The sequence below is a fragment of the Parus major genome, chromosome 3, assembly GCF_001522545.3.
Source record: "Parus major isolate Abel chromosome 3, Parus_major1.1, whole genome shotgun sequence".
Lineage (NCBI taxonomy): Eukaryota > Metazoa > Chordata > Aves > Passeriformes > Paridae > Parus > Parus major.
In genome coordinates, this window is record NC_031770.1 from 63,936,432 (window position 1) to 63,955,413 (window position 18,982).

General features: G+C 40.1%; 1 long non-coding RNA gene across 1 annotated transcript; it reads right to left on the bottom strand.

The window, feature by feature from the left end:
* Positions 1–413: 413 nt before the first annotated feature.
* Positions 414–4,033, bottom strand: LOC117244136. Its single transcript, XR_004496650.1, has 3 exons — positions 3,649–4,033; positions 3,181–3,293; positions 414–2,455 (listed from the first exon to the last, which is right to left on the bottom strand). It is a non-coding gene; the product is annotated as an uncharacterized LOC117244136 (long non-coding RNA).
* Positions 4,034–18,982: the final 14,949 nt, after the last annotated feature.

An 18,982-nucleotide genomic window follows, 5' to 3' on the forward strand; every position in this document is an offset into this window, starting at 1 on the left:
TTCCTGGCCTGAGTCCCAGCCACCTCCACATTCCTGTATCTGTGTCACACTTCCACTAGCATTCTCAGTTCTGTCTCCAAATTATTTGCCTGCACACACCTCTGCTCAGCCTCCCCCATGCTTCTTTGCCTGAAGGTTTCCTGGCTTCACCCATTGCTGTTCTCAGTGCAGGGGAGGCAAATAGCAAAAAATGGGGACCCTAGATTTCACTGCCATCCATAACCTGACCCATTGCTGTGGTTTAGGAAAGTATTCTCCAATTTAGTGCTGTGACTAGAACCCCATGCTGTTCAGTCCCTCTCCATCCTCCCCAGCCGCAGGACAGAGAGGAGAATTGGAGGCAAAAAAAGTAATAATCACAGGTTGAGATACAAACAATTTACTGGAAACAGCAATGAGATTAGAAAACAAACTGTAACAGCAACAGTGTTAATAACAAAAGTGTACAAAAGAGAGACTGATTCACATGCAAAATACTCACCACGGAGTCCAAGACCAAACCACCCATCCTCAGCCACCCTGACCAGAGGAGAGATGTGAGGTGCTGTAGAATATCCTCTGGGTCTGAGCCATGACACCTCCTGGCTACTGCAAAAATTAACCCTGTCCCAGCCAGAATCAGGACACCCTTGTACACAGATTTATCAGCAGGGTCTGGAGTGCATGTACAGACACCAAGAGAGAGCAAATGTGCTCCATCCACTTTTCAGTCCAGAAAGTATTGACACTCATCTCAGAGGGATTCATAGCCCTGAACTGGGACCACTTCTTATTGGACTGACTGACTCAGAGTACAGCAGGGTGAAGATGATCTACATGAGGGAACAAAGGAATTAGTCTGTCAGCACAAGGACTGGAATGGTTTGGGTTGGAAGAGATCTTAAAAATCGTTTAGTTCCAAACATCTTGCCATTCGTAAGGACATTTTCCACCAGACCAGGCTGTTCAAAGCCCCATCCAATCTGAACTAGGCTGGGCTATCCACGATTTCTCTGGGCAACCTGTTGCATTGCCTCACTACCTTCACATTTCTTCCTAACACCTTGTCTAAATCTGCCCTCTTTTGGTTTGAAGACATTGCCCCTTGTCCTATCACTACTTGTGAAAGTCCCACTCCCCCTGCCCTTTAGGTATTGGAAGGCTGCTCTAAGGTATCCCAAGTATTCTCCGTGGTAAGCAACCCCAGCTCTCTCAGCCTGTCTTTATAAGAGAAGTGCTCCAGCCCTCTGATCATCTTTGTGGCCTTCCTGTGGACCTGCTCCAGCATGTCCACATCCTTCTTGTGCTGGGAACCCCCGAGCTGGACACAGCACTCTAAGTGAGGTGAGAGTGGAATAGATGAAGGAATGGGTGAGATTTTACACTCTAATTTCAGACATGACTTTTCAAGTGCTCAAATGGTAGGTACATTGTAAGCTCACCTCTAGTTATCTGCTTCCCTCACCTCAGTCCTGCTTTGAAAATTCAGACAGAGGTAAAAATGCTTTGCCTTAACTATAGTCTTAGAGTGTTCAAACAGACTGTCATTTTTCTTATGGCAGACAAGTAAAAATGACAAGCCTTATGCTTGTTGTAAAAAATAGTATGCCATAAAATGTTATTAAATGCATCTCCACCCAAATACCGTTTCATCTAAATCTCCCTCTTCTCAAAAGAAACCGAGCTAGTTTACCAGAAAGTGATAAAATAGCATGGCTTTTGCTCAGTAAAAATTATAGGTAATCTCTGCAATTTCTTGTTAAGACTAGTCTCCCTGTACTATGCTTGTAATTTGTCATTTTTACCCTGTAACTATCCCAGCTACCTGCTAAAGATGCAGAAAAATTTCCTTTACACAGATAGAAAAGGGCTGTTCTTCATATTCCCGGTCCTGCTTCATTCTCAGCATGGGAGAAGAAGGGTAATATCATCCTGGGGATGGAATTCAGGCAGTCTGTAGCCAACTTCTGCTTCAGCCTTTCAACAAGGAGGAGGCTGCAGGACCAAATGACATAGAGCTTAGCCTGCCTTTGATCCTTTAGGCAAAGGGGATCTGCTCCTGTTGCATCTTCCCATCTGCTCCTGTGTCCTGCAAGCACACAGACCAACCCACAGCACTGCCTGCAAGCCACAGGGAAAACCATGGGGTGCTTTATACTGTCTATCCTGCAATCAGGTGATAAGGTGGGGATGGAGGGAAGAAGCAGCCCACTGACACTAGGGTGCAGCTGTGCCAAAATGCACTGACCTGTGTGTTCACTGGCACACTGTTGCTGACCTGTGGGCGGTCAGGAATTAGGATGTGGTCTTCTGCCTCATTTTCTGATCTGTAGTTAACAGGCTAGTAAAGGAGATTCTGTTCTTTCTGCTGCTGCTGGAAATAAAGCATTTATTGGAAAGCAGGGTTATGTCACATAGTTAAAAGCAGGTGTTTTTCAGTGGTTTTTACAACAAAAAGGCATAGTGTCTCTTCAACCTGCAAAAATAAAACAGAATTACTTTATGGTCTACATTATTTAGTCTTTCTTATAACAAAACCTTGCGAATCAGGAGGAAGGAACATGACTATGTTCTGTATGGAAGATGCCCATACTGGATACAAGCATAGCACCTGCAAGGTCCTCTGTCCCTTCACACACTGAAGTCAACCTAACAAGCAGGAAAGCTCTTCTGAATGAAAATCTCTCATAAGTTGATCCAAATTTCACATTAAAATGTAGATCAAAAATCCAGAGGGAATTACATAATCTCACTAAAATTTCTTAATAAATGCTCTGTATTTCACTATCTGTCTCCTTCCAAGAAATATAAAGTCATTCTGCCATCTCCCATCCTTCTCTAGGACTTTTACCTTTATATTTAAGGCAGATTGAAATGGTTGAAAAATTAATTTGGTAACAGATTTTACTTTCTTAATAATAAAATTGTATTCCAAACAAGCTAGGAAAAGGGGAAATGTGGGGGTGGAGGGGTATGTCCATAAATCAGTATTTTCTGACTTGAGGGGTGTTATGTTACTACTGGGGAGTTTTGTACAGTGGAAACACAGTAAACAAAATCCATGAAGTACAGGTTCTGTTCCTGGAACTAGAATTGTGGTGTCAGATAAAAGGTGCTGACTAGCAGAAATATTAACTGTTCAGAGAAACGCTTTTGCTTGTATCTTTTCTAGAAATATATTTATGCAGATCTCTATCTCACCTGTGTGAAAGGCAGAAAAAAATCCACTCTATTTCTAGACCCAGTCAAGTGCTTTATCCTTTCATGTTTGTTGCCATCTTCTTTCCATTGGGCTCTGCTCCTTTGAAGCATCCCTTTTTTAACCATATAGACAAACATATTTTTCCTGGTTAAGGAGCTCATTTGAAAAATAAAATACCCACTGGTTTTAATCTGTGCAAATGAGATATCCATGGCTTTATTTTCTGGCTGTTCTATATATGCTGACACAAAGTCATCTCTTGTAGAGTATAAGTTATTCATGAGGACAATCTCATTTGCCCTAAACAATGCTCCACTTTTAATTACATTGCCACAGAGCAGTTGAACAACCCTCAGGAGTCTGAAAATATAAAAAAAATATTTAGCTCAGACAGGACTTCTGCTTACTGCAAGGTTGTATTTAAACTAGACATTTCTATATACTGATATATATGTAGTAAAAGATACAGATAATAGCTCTGGTAAGTATGCAGCTTCATGCCTGGTGTTGTATCAAAGACACCTCTATGACTTCTTCCTGGAAAGCAGAAATACAGGAACATAGTACAGTTGAACAAAAAATCCCCAAAATTTAGACCTTGCATCTTCCCATAAATTTCAATCTCAAATCCTATTCACTTGGGCCGTATAAGCCCCACTATCATAAAAGGTGCTCAAATCTTTTGCTTTGCTCTGTGTCAGTTTATTTTCTCCCAGACCTCTGTTTGCTTATGTAAATTTTGTACTTTCATTATTCATCCTGGATCTGTATAACATAGCATAGCTGTTTGCCCCTTTACTCCACAGTCCTGTTTCCCTAATAATGCATATATATTAGAGCTGTTAATTCCTGGGAAATCAAAAGGAAGAAAAGAGGGGTGAAGTGTATGCACAGATATATCCCCACATCTCATACATGAATCAATGAGCTGGAAAAAGCTCCTGTTACATGGGCTTGCTCTTTCTACAAGTTTCAGATATTTATGATAATAAGGAAAAAGAAACAACTTATAAGGTAAAGGTCTTTTAACTTCAGTGGGACTGTGATGTTGTTTAGGCTACATTAGGCCTGACAGTGAAAAATCTGGTCCCTGTAATTGCAGACATGTAAACTGTAAAAGATACAACTTAAATGCCTCAACTAAAAGCTATGACCTAAGTCTTACCAGAGCACTTGGATAACAAAAACCTTCCTGTTCATCCAGAACAGCAATGTAATGCATGGTAAATTAAAACAAATGCAAGACTGAGCTGTTGGAGTCTTAAACAGCCACAAAACACCTTTCTAAAAAAGTTTATTTATTTTCTTCCCACAAATTTACAATGCAAGAGGAAAAACAAACTGACCTATTAGTTACAACTTTAAAACCTGACACTGAAATTGCCCTTAGGTTTTGTTCCTGGTGCATCAGCTCAGTGGTAGAATCAGCTCTGCAAGCTGTTATCTGCTTAGAACCTGCCAAGATGAAACTAAGCTACTTTCTATAAATGTGGTACCTAGAAACTTCACGCAGGGCCTGACTCTTACTCCTGAAACTTTCTGAGTTTGAAAAAGACTTTCTGAGTTTTAAAAGACTTCTTTTAAAATCATGTTTTTAAATACATTGCTTCACAAACAGTGCATTCATTATAATATAGAGGAATAAATACACTATAAAAAAGATTTTGTAAAAGAGCACAACTGTTTTTGCTAAACTTTGCAAACAAAATGTTTACATGGGATTCCAATTCAGTCCTCAGAAGTTTAGCTGTCTGGTTCTTCTAGTCACTGTTGAAGAACAGAAGAAGAAATTGAATAGTTCTAGTATTCTACTTTTAGTCTCCAAATAGTATTTTTTTATGCCACTGACATTCAGACACCCAAGATTACTTATTATGTTATAGGTATGTTATTTACTTTTAAATGCAATTTTTAGCCCATATACCTTTATTTGTTCACTTGTTTCTGCTAAAACAGTGTCAAATATTCTTGCAAATAGCAGCTTCCCACAATTTGAGTATCTCACGTGCTAGAAAAAGAATGTGCCCGTCTGAAAATTACACTTTGGGTTTCATATAAAGCTGTTGTAATTACACATAAGCAAAGACGTATTTTACTAATATCTATTTTACATTTTCATTCCCAGTGAAAGAACAGCATATAGCACTTGCCCAATGGAAAGCTGGGGAAGTAAAGCTTATGCTGATAAATCCCTGCCTCAGAAGACTAATGTTTATCATGGCAAAGGGATGAATAAGAATACTAAATTTGCTCTGCAATAAAAAGTAGCTTCTAAATCACAAAAGGCATGTGAAAATCACCTTTGCAAAATGAAAGAAAATATCTGAGTCCAGGCACTAAATGACAAAACCATCAGGGATTCAAATGACTCTCTTAATAAGTAACAGAGGCTGAAATGTTGATCTCCAGGTCACCTATTAAAATCCAGCTAAATTCAATAATAAAAGATTATTGCTGTTTAATAACAACTTCCTGAACAAGAAAAAAGAGTGTGTCTAGAGGTAAAGGAAGCCCGAGAACAGAGGGAGTCCTTCAATTGCAAATCCACTGATTTAAAATAAGACACTTGTGATAATGTCAGCTGCAACAGAATTCTTTTTTCCCCCTGCCATAATGGAAAAACTATTACAATATTATATTTGAGTAAGCTGGGAAATTCTTCTCTTGAAGTATGTTAAACTATCTATGTTCTTCACAGCGATGCACCCATAATAAAGGAGCTTTCCCACACACAAAACTTCTGTCTTCCTGAGCCACTGCTCAGGAGGGTCTTTACATGGAGATGACTTTCATGAGAGAAAAATAATTTTTTGAGGGTAATATAACAAGCAGTGGCTTGAGGGAAAAGGAAAACCTCCAGGGTTATTGGGGGGCTGACTCCGTTCTTGCTACATCAGTTTAAAAACAGCTGAAGAGCACAGACTATCAGTGCCCGGCATGAGCATTCCAGAGTGCATGGGCACTGCCAGACCAGGCTGTGGAAACTCTATTACCTGTTCACAGGGTTAAAAATTCCTTGCAAATCTGAAAGGCAAGGGATGCTCAGGACTACAGGATGCATCTCCAGTAAGGGATGGATATAAATTATTGTGATCAAAGATCACACTTAGCAGCACTACAGTAAAGAAAACTGATAATGAGCATCAGCTCAGTGCATGTCACCACTGCTTCTGAACCAACAGTGTGACGGGAATCTTTCAGAGTGCAATTCAGTTTCTTTTCATTAATGCAGTGACTGGAAACTGCACACATGTCCTAATGTTTTACTCAGTGCTTGTGAGAGAACTGTAGGAGAGAAAAGCCTGTTTTCACTAATAGTTCATCCTTTATGAGCAAGGATACAGACAAGCACATACTGCTGTCAGGCAAGAGTGGTTTTTCTCTTGATATTATATACCAGTTAAATCACTTGCCTGCTTCCCCATCCAATTCAAAAAATAAAATCTCCAGAGCTTTTCTACACCTCTGGAAGAAACTACTGGTGCTTGTCTGCTGCTCCTGGGCAATGATTCTATGATTACTCTATAAGCTCCAGGAATTTTCTCTGTTGCAGATGGAGAGAGGTCATCTCTTCCAGAAAAGATTCAGAACAAAAAACTCAAAGCAGCTATATTTTATTAAATCTGAAAGGGTTTGTCTTATTCCACTGACTGCACAGGAGCCCATGAAAGTGACACCAGAGTAAGGGTAGCCTTCCTCCAGAGTTCACCCTCCTCCCATACTTTTATCTTCCTTACTTTGTCTATCTTTACAAAGAGCCAGAAAAGGAAAAAGAAAACTTGACTTCAATTTATGTTGTTTTGTAGGCATTTTCTGTAATATTTATTAGCAACAAATTATGTTTACATATATTTAACATATACTTACTGGGCTATTTAGTGTCTTAACCTTCTAATTCATGGGCAAGAGGAATGACAAATTACAACAGAAGAAAAGGAGCATCAGCTGATTCTAATGTCCATATTAAAGACTAAAATATCTCCTTAGGAGACAAATGTTTCTAAGACATCAAGACCATTTATGGAATCAAGAGTTCTATGCCAATAGTTTATATTTAATATAAAATTGGCTAGAAGATATTTTTTTATTATGGAATACTGTAGAATATTTTCTGATACCTATATGTGACTGCATCCAACACTCACTGAAGTTTCTCAGTAACCTTTTAATGCATTTTACTCTAATGAGGAAAACAATTAAGCTAAAAGAAAGAGGGGAGCAGTGCTCCTGACTACCCATATATCTGGGCACAAGGAAGAAGATGGAGATTTAGTGGGATCACAGGACTTGGTTAAAGAAAACACTCACAAGACCATCAAGCATCAACTTTAATTTTCTTGGTTTGTTTCTTCACTCATCAACATTATTTCAGTCCTATATTGCACTACATTCTGAAAATTCATCTTCATCAAGGTCCAAACAGAGCCACAGCACTATGACTCAGTATTTGAGACTAAGTGAAACTGAAACACATTTTAACAGTCTACAGAGCACTAGAGGTCGACCTCAAGATCCCTTTTGATTACTATAATCAACCTGAGTGTAATTAATTGCAGGATTTGATTTATGTTTACAAACACCTGAGTTCTGCACTTAGTAAAAAAATAACCAAAACAATAAAAGCAGCAAGCATTTTTGCTTGCCTATTCATTGGTACACTGAGGTTTTATGCACTTCAATGCACACAGTAGAATTTTCAGTCGTAGAATCATAATGTTAAAAGTTTGTGTTGGAAAGGAACTTAAAAGATCACCTAGTTCCAACCATCTGCCATGGGCAGGGACACCTTGCAGTAGACCAGGATGCTCAAAGCTCCATCCACCTGGCACAACTGCAGCTGGAGAGAAGTGTGAGAATGTGTGAGAGGAAGAGCCCTGCAGACACCAAATTCAGTGGAGGAGGTGCTGCAGGTGCTGGAGCAGAGATTCCCCTGCAGCTTGTGGTGCAGCCCATGTGAGGCAGCTGTGCCCCTGAAGCCCAGGGAGGTCCCTGGTGAAGCAGGGATCCACCTGCAGGCCCTGGAGAACCCCACTCTGGAACAGGTGAAACACTGCAGCCCCATGGGAAGTGCACGCTACAGGAGAGCCTTGGCAGGAGCTATGGGCCTGTGCTGGACAGGGCTTTTGGCAGGACTTGTGACTCCACGAGGAGCCTAGGCCAGAGAAGTCTGCCCCTGAAGAACTGCACTCCAGGGAAGGGACAGATGCTGGAGCAGTTTGTGAGGAACTGCAGCCTGCAGGAAGGACTCACATAGAAGGCATTCACAGAAGACTGTCTCCCATGAGAGGCACATGACACTGGACCAGGTGAAGTGTGTGGAGAGTATTCCCAGTGCAGAGAAAGGGGTGTGAGAAATGTGTGACTGCAATCTGTCTTCTCTGTCCTCCTGCACAACTGTAGGGAGATAGACAGAGAATTCAGGAGAAAAGTTGCGCCTGAGAAGAAAGAAGGGGTGGGGGGAAGTGTTTTTAAGATTTGGTTTTATTTCTCATTACGCTACTCTGATCTGACTGGTAATAATTTCAATTTATTTCCTCGAGTCGAGTCTCTTTATCCCATGATGGTAACTGGTGAGTGATCTCCCTCTGTTCTTATCTCAACTCAGAAGCCCTTCATTACACTCCTTCTCCCCTGTTCAGCCAAACAGTAATAGAGCAGCTTTGGTGAATACCTAGCATCCAGATAGGATCACTCCAACACAATTTATTTTATTACTCTTGTAAAGGCATCTGGTTGATATTTTTTAATTTTAAAGCTGGTTACTTCCCAGATTCCCAAATGCTTAGACTCTCTTTGCTCTATTTGTCCATCTCAATGACAAGTAGCTCAGATTAAATCTCCACAGCTAAAAATTGAAGGAGCAAAGGATAAGGAGCACTAGACAGGCCTGACACAGGACACAACTCAGCAACTTCTATTTATGGATCCACTTTCCATAACCACCCATCCTGTTTTAAGAAGGACAGTAAAGTAACTCACTTTATGTTAATGCATTAACCTAAAGCAACCCATTCACATTTTCTTGTTCTCAGTAGTATGTCTGCTTTACTTGTGTTGAGGCATTCATCAGAGTACTTAATTCACTGCATTAACCATCCACAAGCCACAGACCAGCTTGGTAGAAGCACTGCTGCACTGGTGGCTTAACCTCCAACAGTGCTTATAAACAAATTCAACAGCAGGGAACAACTCTGCTCCTGTGTAGAATTTGTTAGTCAAGGGCTCAGAGCACACAACTGATACTCCATCACACAGACTATTTCTACAACCCAGTAAGAAATAAAACTGACTAAAATTGGGTGGAATTAGGCAGTGTCTAATGGGAGTAGCAGTCACAAAACTGGCTCTAAGAAAGACCAAACCTGTAACTTTGAAAGACTTACACCATTTCTGCATTTTCCCTGGTTACAGTGCACCATCATGGTCAAATCTGGATGATCACAGGTCAGTAAGGCTAGGAAATACTGGTGTGTAGAGGACATGAGGGACAGCTGGCTAAAGGTCTTCTTCTTGCCTCTGGCTAGTACAACCAATAGCTATAAAGATGTCCTGCTCATCTATGGGTTGTGACTCTAGCTGACAATATATAATGTTTTGTGATGGCATCTGGTTTCCTGAAGTGGTATCTCAGGGATTTTTGTTTTTTGCCTCAGATTTTTGCACCCAAAAGCTTGCTTTATATTTACTCCCTCTTTTTCTTCCATGTAAACACAACCCTAAGAACTTCTCTCTTCTGTCATTTTTCCAGCAGTCCATTTACCACATGGTCCATATTCCATGGACAAATCACCATATTTGTGCTGTCAATCTTGAATTACGGTCTGTCAGGTCTCTAGTTTCCCCTCACAGAAGAAAATTACAGGACCAATGACCCTCGCAGAATATACCAATAGAGCCATCTCCAGGCTGGGGGGAGATGTTTTCTTCTGTGCAGGTTACAAAAGGATGGGATAATGCCCATTCTCCTTCAGGACAACTGGATATAGGAAAACACTGTAGGTAAATCTATAGCCTGAGCGTTGCACCAGCCCATGTTCCTAATCTCCCACCTTTTTTGTGAGATGCTGATGGGTAATGGACTTACATGAAGCTATTGCCTGTCTGTGAGACCAGAGGATGGCTACATGTGGCACAAACACATCAGTGATGGAGTGAATAGCCAGAGGTGCAAAAAGACACTGGTGGTAAAGGTGTGGTTGCTGAAGTGCCTTGTGGAGGCCCCTGTACAGCCCCCGTTGGACTCTTAATAGGACAGGACTGGTGAGGACAGAACTGGCCTTCCCCACTGCAAACACCCTTTTCAAAACCAGAACAAAACAGCATAGTGCTGGTCATTCTGAGGAAAACACTTAACTATTAATTTTTCTGTGCACCTGAGCTCTGCTCTATCAAATGTCACCATGAACAGAAACAGAGGAGGAAATATGAAGGAACACAAGACATAAAATCTTTCTTTGAGGAGATATGGCAAGATTGTAGTAAAAGACATCACAACACCAAACCACTTCTGATAAAGATTTTTAAAGATCACTTTGCCTGTTTTTTCAAAAGCAGTCTGTTCCAGCTCTCACAGAGGCATAGGATAGGTCATACCAGCCCAAATGATTAGAGAAACATGACTTTACCCTGCTGCTAGCTAGGGTGGATTTATTCTTTCTTCCATTGCAACTAGAGAGAAGAATATATTACTCGCAGATGCTTAAATGGAATGTGGTAAACTTTGCTGTCCATCAGAAAACACCCCGCACTGGTAAAGAAAAATATTCTTATTTTAAAGATCTGTTTTTCAGGGCAGTTTGCAAATCAATGTCTTCCTAATATAGGTCAACAATAAGGTGTATGCCCATGAAAATTAATTGCCTCTATGCTAACACATGGGAGAAAAAAGTGGAACAAGGCAAACCTGTATTAAATAGGTGATTCTAGGAGCATGACAACCTTACCCTGGTGCCTCATGCTGGTCTGTCTGGAATTTGTTCTCTGTTCATGTACATACATTAACAATTAACTAATTTTGCTGTATCTTATCTGTTGATTTGAATATGTAAGGGGAAAGAAGAGCCAAATTATTTTCATTTGAGCAAAATAGCTAGTGTCAATGGTGAGTCAAAAAATAGGAACAGACCATGCATATTTTTCAAATGTAGCCAGTCACTGGTTAACTTTAGAAAATAGCAGGTATTACCTCTTATGGTAGCTATAGTATCTAAATATGTTGTTGTTCATTCACTGTTAGAGTATTACCTTCCACATTTGCAACTGTGTCAAAGGCAGATTCCTACGCTGCTGGCGGGGATGTTAAAGGAATAGCTTGTGTAAAAGAGAACTAGAGAAGCAAGCAGAAGCATGAAACTACTAAAATCTTAGAGGCGCTTGTACCACTTGTCCCCCACTTTGTAGATTTGACTCACATACATTTATGCTAACATTTCCCCTTTTCTTAAGACATGCATGGAGACCTTCATGCCACAGAAACCAGTCTGAAAGTCAAAAATATATTATTCAGTCTTCTGCTTCTTTTTTGAGAGAGAAGGATTTCCTTATAAACATTTGCTTCTGACTCAATAATTATTGTCCTTTTTCATCCTTAAATAATTTCCTGAGTCTCATCTTAAATTGAAATCTGCCTGTCAGAAAGCTACATCAGTCTTGTCATTCTTGTGTTTGGGGTCTCACACTGCCTGGTGCTTTTGAGGGACACAGTGCACTCAAAGATGCCCTGTATTCAGCAAAGAATTATCCACTGCAAGCTCAGGGTTGCAGCAATGAACCAAAGCATCAGATGACATTGAAGCACTACAGTTGTCAATAAAGCAGAAGGCTCAGGGACAATTGGGCATATGTGGGGGAGAAAGGAGACCTGTGTTTCAGGAACACGGCCAAAAAATTTAAATGAACCAGAGCTGGCCTAGGATACACTGTCCATGCTATACTACAAGTCCTTGGATAAGTAACTGAGCATTGAAAATGAGGAAGAATTTAATTTCTAAGGAAAACAAAGCTAAACTTTTCACCTCAAAACCATATTTCCCCAAAGGAAATAAAACTAAAGTCCATACATTAAGTTTCACTGTGAAATAGATTAGCTCTTACTTTACAGCTGAGGAAACTAAGGTTCACCATCACACAGACAAAAAATGGCAAAACTATTTTTGTTATCAAGGTTTTCAGTAAGATATTGGTCTAGACAAACAGCAAGAGCAAAGGTCAGATTAACACCGATTTTTTTTTTTCTGCATCATTTAACCCAAGCAGTAAATCAAACAAAGGCATTTCAGCAGGATAAAGGTTCAGATTTGAACTCAGGCTGAAACTCCTGGATTTCATTTAGGGAAGACAAATAACTCACAACTGTGTAAGATCTGAGCAGTCACATATGCGTCGTGCGCACATGCACCATCTGCCAGTTTGCAGCTGACAGCCATTATTTGGGGAGGGATTTTGCAAAGAAAAAAATCGTACAGCCCATCAGGTGGTAGCTGGACATTTCTGACGCAATACCAGTGTGTGTCAAGGTGAGTCAGAACACACACTGACAGGAAAGTAAAAAAAGATTAACCCTCTGTCACCAAAAGGCTTCTGTGGCTTTGAGTATCCACCAATGGAATCCACCAAGGGCTGATGGAACTGGACACACTTTTAAGCAAAAATATGTCCTAATTACAGCCACTGGGAAAAAGTGCACCACTGTAGTCCAGATGATGAAGTCAGTAAGCAGTGGAATAATTTCAAGAGGAAAAATTAACTAAAAAATATCTAAATATTGCTTATAACCCCACATCCATAACAGATTTACAGAAGGTGAAAGAACCTTTAAAATAGACACAAAAATCAAGTATATTCATAGTAAAGCTGCAGTCAAACAGGGCACAGTCAGTAAACCACATCTGTACTTCTTTTAAAATGTGCTGTTGAGCAAAATTAACTCATTTGGTTAGGGAAACACATTGGGAAGAGAGGCACAAGGACACCACTTCAACTATTACATGAGGGTAATTTACATAATCCATGTGTCATCACACGTGTTCAGGGTGAAAAAAAGCTCAGGGCCAGTGGTTTTTATGAAATAGTCAGGGAGTCACTGAATACAGAATTAAAATTTTGTACAAATTAAGTTAGCATGGCTAGTATAAAGAAATAAATTAATAATTTGCAGTGTCCTTTGTTTTTAAGATTTCTTGTTGATACTTTTAGTCATCTATTATAGCATATTTTTGCTCCTTAGAAGGTTTATCAGGTTGGAAATCTCTGCTCTAACCACTTTTCCTTGAGGCTACACACTAACAGTGCCAGATCTATTTTGCAGCCAAGAAGTACAGTTATTTCAATCGTCTGGCTGCTAAACAGCTGTTAAATGGCTACAAACACCAACTCCAATGGCCATATCTTGTTTTCTGCCAACATATCTCCCCTCTGGTTCAGGAAAATGAAACCACCTTGGAAAGGACAGGAACTCTGTTTTCCAAGGACCCTCTTAAAAAATTTTGCCTTGTTGTCTTGATTTAATCTTGTCAGAACCTACTAAACTCATACGTACCTATAAAAGTGATGTACAAACTTAACAACAGTGAAAAAAGAGCTGCTGGGAGTTCCTTTAGTTGCTACAGTCATGGTTCTGGCACAAGATATTTTACTGCTATTAGATATAATTAAGTCCAAAGGAAAACAGTCCACAGCATTAAACCACTTTCAGTCACAGTCCACTGAGGTATGTCCCTTAAATATATGCCCAATCTGGTGGCCTTTTACCTTTCCTGGGGATTGTGGGTACAAAATAAAGGCAGGAAGAAAAAGAGCAGCAGTCTTACTCTAGGTAACAGCAGTCTCTTCACTTCTGAGGGAGAAGTGAATATGTACCTGTCATGACTTTTAATCTCTTAAAGATCTAAGGCCCAGAAGAATTTCATGGGATGTCTCCAAACAACTTCATCTTTAACTGCTATGCAAATAATTACATGAGATTCTGAATCTTAAATGCCATAAGAGATAGCTTCTATTTCTTAGTTCTATAGCTAAAATTTTCTTAAAGGATATGAACATAGATAAATTTCTGGAAAGAGGAATGTTTGTAGTCCCTTTTCTTTCCATTACTTTTATGTTTACCTCTATATTCCTCTCCCTTGCACATTGAAAACCAAACCATGTCTGCTTGCTTTGAGGAAGTGCAAAAGTCTCTAACTAAAACAATTATAAAAGGATAAAAAGCCAGAACCAAAGTGAGATATTCTCAAAGATGCCATCTAAGGCTGAGTATGATATATTCCATGCTACTACTGAATACAATACTGCAAGCAGTCACAGGTCAAATTCTAGATTCAGGTTTCTTGCAATGTTGAAGACAATGATTTTAATCTTTCATGTTTTAATAGAACAAAAGTCAAACATTTTCTTCAGACAGCATTTCTTGCAGTTCATTTTCTGTGCCTTCTGAAATCTTGGGGAGGAGAGAAAGGGCAAAGCTTTCCTGCCCTTAGCTGGATGCTTACCTGTGTGATTCCAGCAAAGCCTCCCAATAGACACTGAAAACTGCATGTACTACAGAGATTTTGTTTGGAGAAACGAATGATCCTCTCCCTCAGGTGGGGATGGAAAATATTTCCAATCACACTGGTAGAAGAGAGACCTCTGGTAAAATTGACAGCCATGCTGGAAGAGTTGAAAAAGTGTTTATGAAGGTTTGTAAGCTTATAGCTCAGCTTCATGTTCCTGATACACTTATTTCTATAGTATTTATAAAGTTTAGTTGTTAGCCACAATCACCTCATGTGTTAGGTTAGAGGAAATGTTTGAGAAAGGATGTGATAAAATTTAATTTTCTTTCTTCTGTTTTTCATCCTCAAATAGGAGACCAATCTTCAACACGCATCTCACTGTGAAGGAGATAAGCTGGTGTCTTCTATCTCTCAGACTAGTGCCCTAGCTCTTAGGCTGTAGGCTCCTCTGGGAGTGGAGCATTCTTACTTCAAGGTTGTTAAGCAACGCTCAGTGGAAAACTTTTCTCCTCTTTGCCTTCAAAGTCCTGCACTGTCTCTGAGTCATAGCACCACTTCAAAAAGAATGGTGGTGGGGGATGTACATGTTCCACTGCAAAAGAGGATCATTTGAATCCCCCAAGACTACAAAACATGTCAAACATAGATCTCCAACTCCTGAGCAAGTGCTCTAACCACAGGACTCCTAAAAAAGTGGTCAACACTTCTCTCTTCTGGGCTCTTAAAGAAAAGCATTAGGCAGTCCTGTATTCTCAAAACACTGAAGACTGAACAAAGTTTTTGCGGCAGTGAATCATACTTTCCTCACAGACTGAATTCAGAACTGCGGCCAGCCACCAAAATCAGAGAGATAGAGAGCATTTCATACACATCTGGTCCTCAAATGGTCAGAGCCTCCTTCCAAACAGCACACTGAATGTTATGAATCCAGCTTGTATACTCTGGGAACCCTAAGTCTGCCACGTTACTTAGTATATGAGGAGCTGGATGTGTAAATTTGGTTTATGAGTCACTTTCCCGAAGGCAAATTTGTTAAAAGTATCTCTGGAAGCTTTGTAAAGGTATTGCATTTCAAAAGGAAGCTGTCAAGTGTTTTTGTAACACTGGGAACCCCTTGCAAGGGTGTGGCATTGTTACAAACTCACTATCCACAAAGATGTATCAGTATCTCTGCCTCAACTAAGTGGGCCTAAAAGTGGGACAACTGTTAATTCTCTTTCTTATCTGTTGGATGTATCTATCAGACCAAGCAGGTTAATTCCTTATCACTACACAAGATCTTAAGGCTGGAACTGTGACAAATTAGGTATAAGTTGATTAAAAAAATGAAACCAAAAACAAACAAAAAACCCAAAACCAAATAAACAACTATTATAAGAGGGTTTTTTTTGTTTGTTTGTTTGTTTTTATTCCAGGCCTTTCAATCAATATGTAACAAATTTCCCCATTCAGAACATTTATTACAAAAAAGAGTCTTGCTCCTTATTATGCAAATCTCCCTCTCACCACCTCTCATGCATCAGTTCTACCTTTCTATAAATGCATGACCTGTGCATGACTGCTGGAAAATTATTCTTGATTCTGCAGCTGAATCCACGGGAGCAGTATTTCCCTCCATGGGAGGGATGCAGTCCAGTGTTTTGTTGGTATGTGTAGGACCCAGCCTTAACCAGCATAGCAAAACAACTGCCCAGAGACATGGAGGTTTTTTTTGATTATAAAAAAATCCAGCCCGAAGTAGTAGGCAGTTCAATATCTACTAGGTGAATATGCTGACAGAGTTGTATTCAAAGAGGCTTTACCAGTGCAAGTCCTAGTGCAGGCAGGTGGGCTTTTACTGTCTTAATGCAAACACCAAGGTTCTCTTGCTTGTATTTTATTTGGATCTTTTGACACTATTTAAGTGCCTATGAACATGATTTAATTTTATAGCTGAACTGCCTGTTGGACACAGACAGTTGAAAATGAACATTGTGCAGCCCTCCATTTTACTACTTGGAATCTAAGGTATTTCACTCTGAGCTACTCCTTGTATTTTTGTGGTCCTTGGAATACCTTGTGCCTGAAGTAAATTAGTAACAAAAAGCCCAAGGAACTTGTATATCACTGTTGGGTTGGGGCAGTTTTTTGTCTTTCAGTCTCTATTGCCCTCACGTAGTGAACAGCTCTGTATGCCAGTAACTTTACATGCATCGATAGTCCCACTGAATAGATCCCACATGACCTTACTGGTAACTGTAACAGTAAGTGCTAACAACAGAAACACTCTGCATACAACATTTTGAATGATCATCTCATCACAAAGGCTTGAGAATTTATCAATTTTCATCTTTGCATTGAAAATCCTCGTTGTTGCTTCCATCATGCTCAGGATGTCCCAAAGACAGTGATGAGCATGGCAGTGAAACCCCTGGCATGAGACCACACTTGGCCCCTAGCACACCAAAAGAAGACAAAAGGCTGATGGGTTCCAAGAGCCTCATTTTAGGAGACACAGGAGCAGAGCCCCATGTGAAGGTATTTTCTACTCCTGCATCCATTCATGAAGTGCTAAAGAAATATGGCAACCTAAGGAATGACGTCAGAATACTGAAGGAAGGCACTTCTTCCAGCAATATCTTCTGCTACCAAATATTATCATATAAGTAGTGATGAGCTTTGAGGGCAATCTGTGAAAAATATTGCACACCCACATAGGCAGTGATTGAAGCAGAATATGCTCACTGAGGCTGAGAGTGATATTTCACCATTTAGGAAGCTTTTTCATTAGTCAACTGTCTTTCAACAGCTAAACCCCATATTGCTACCTTATATGTTGCTTAAAAAAATTAAATAAATAAATAAAATAAAATCACCATGGATTCTTATCTCCTTTTCCAAGCAGTCTGATTTCTTCAGCCCTAAACAATTTTGTCTTGGCACAGCTATTAGGCTACGTTAAACATTTCTGGGAAATGTGTGTCAAAGTCAGAGCGCTTATTGTTTAGTTTGAGCAATAGTTTCATATTTAAATGTGGCAAAATGCAACTCAGGAAAAAAAAAATGATTTGAAAGAAAACCAGAATAAAAACTAAATTAAATTACTGATCTCACTGAATATGAAGTTGGGCCCCTGATCCTTCAGTTTCATGTATAATCCTGAAATTTTACAGAAGCATTTGCTTATATACTTAGGGGAGTTTTTCAGGACTCACTCCAACATTTCTACATAACTGTCTTCTCTGAACCTGTTTTTAATTAATCTGTTACATATTCTAACTTCTAAAGAAAGGGATTTGGAAAAGCACTGGGCAGCAGCCTTGCTTTATTCCTATTAAGTCAATGGTAAAACTCCCCTTAATTCCACTGGGAGCAAAATTAGATCCATGCCAAGCCCATTTTCAAAATCATGTCTTTAAGGCTTACACAATGCCTTCTCCCTGCCCTTGCTTAAGGCACAGACTTCCCTCTACCGTCGTCTTTTTTTTTTTCCTTGCAAAATAAAGCCATGCAAATGCACAAACAAACCAACCTCAGCACCCTAACTTCTGGGAACAACATATCTCAGTGTTTTCTTTCTGACAGTGTGGTTAACATTTTGGGGGAAATGTTGAAGATTACAGTGCTGAACTGCTGTGAAATTCTAGGTAGACTCTGAGTATGTTCCAAAAAAGTTGGAGATAAACTCCTGGATGCTGGCTGGGTTCCCTTTTTCTGTTAAAGTGACACAACATTTTATTCATCTCACATGTCTGCTGTTTATTGCATTGCTCTGTAACACGGGCAAAAATAATAAATTGGTATCTTATTTTTTTTGGAAACTTTCCCTCACTGAATGCTTGGGGAGCTTGATGCAGCAATTTGATCCACTATCAAATAATCACTGTATTTCCTTGTGCCAACACATGACTGTCTTTTAATTTGCACTACAGTAGATGAAAAGTCGGATTTTCACATTATCACAGATACGTACCGTACTTCCTTGGAAAAGCTGGACCTTTTACCCAGAGAAAAAATAAAATAAAATAAAATAAAATAAAATAAAATAAAATAAAATAAAATAATTTGTTTTTCTTACAAAGAATAGATTAGGGCTCGTCCTGGCCGGTGGGTCAGGAGTTGCTCCCGGCCCCGTCGTGCTCCCGCTGCCCTCGCACCGCCCCCGGCCCAGCTCACGCCCCAGTGAGTGTGTGCACGCCTGTGCACGCGCTCCCGTGAGCGCGCAGACCCCGCCGCGCGCCCGTGCGGGGGTACACGCGCGTGTGTGTGCGCGCACCAGTGTGCACGTGGGTGCGCGAGGGCGCGCTGCCGGCATGTACCGGTGCCGCGC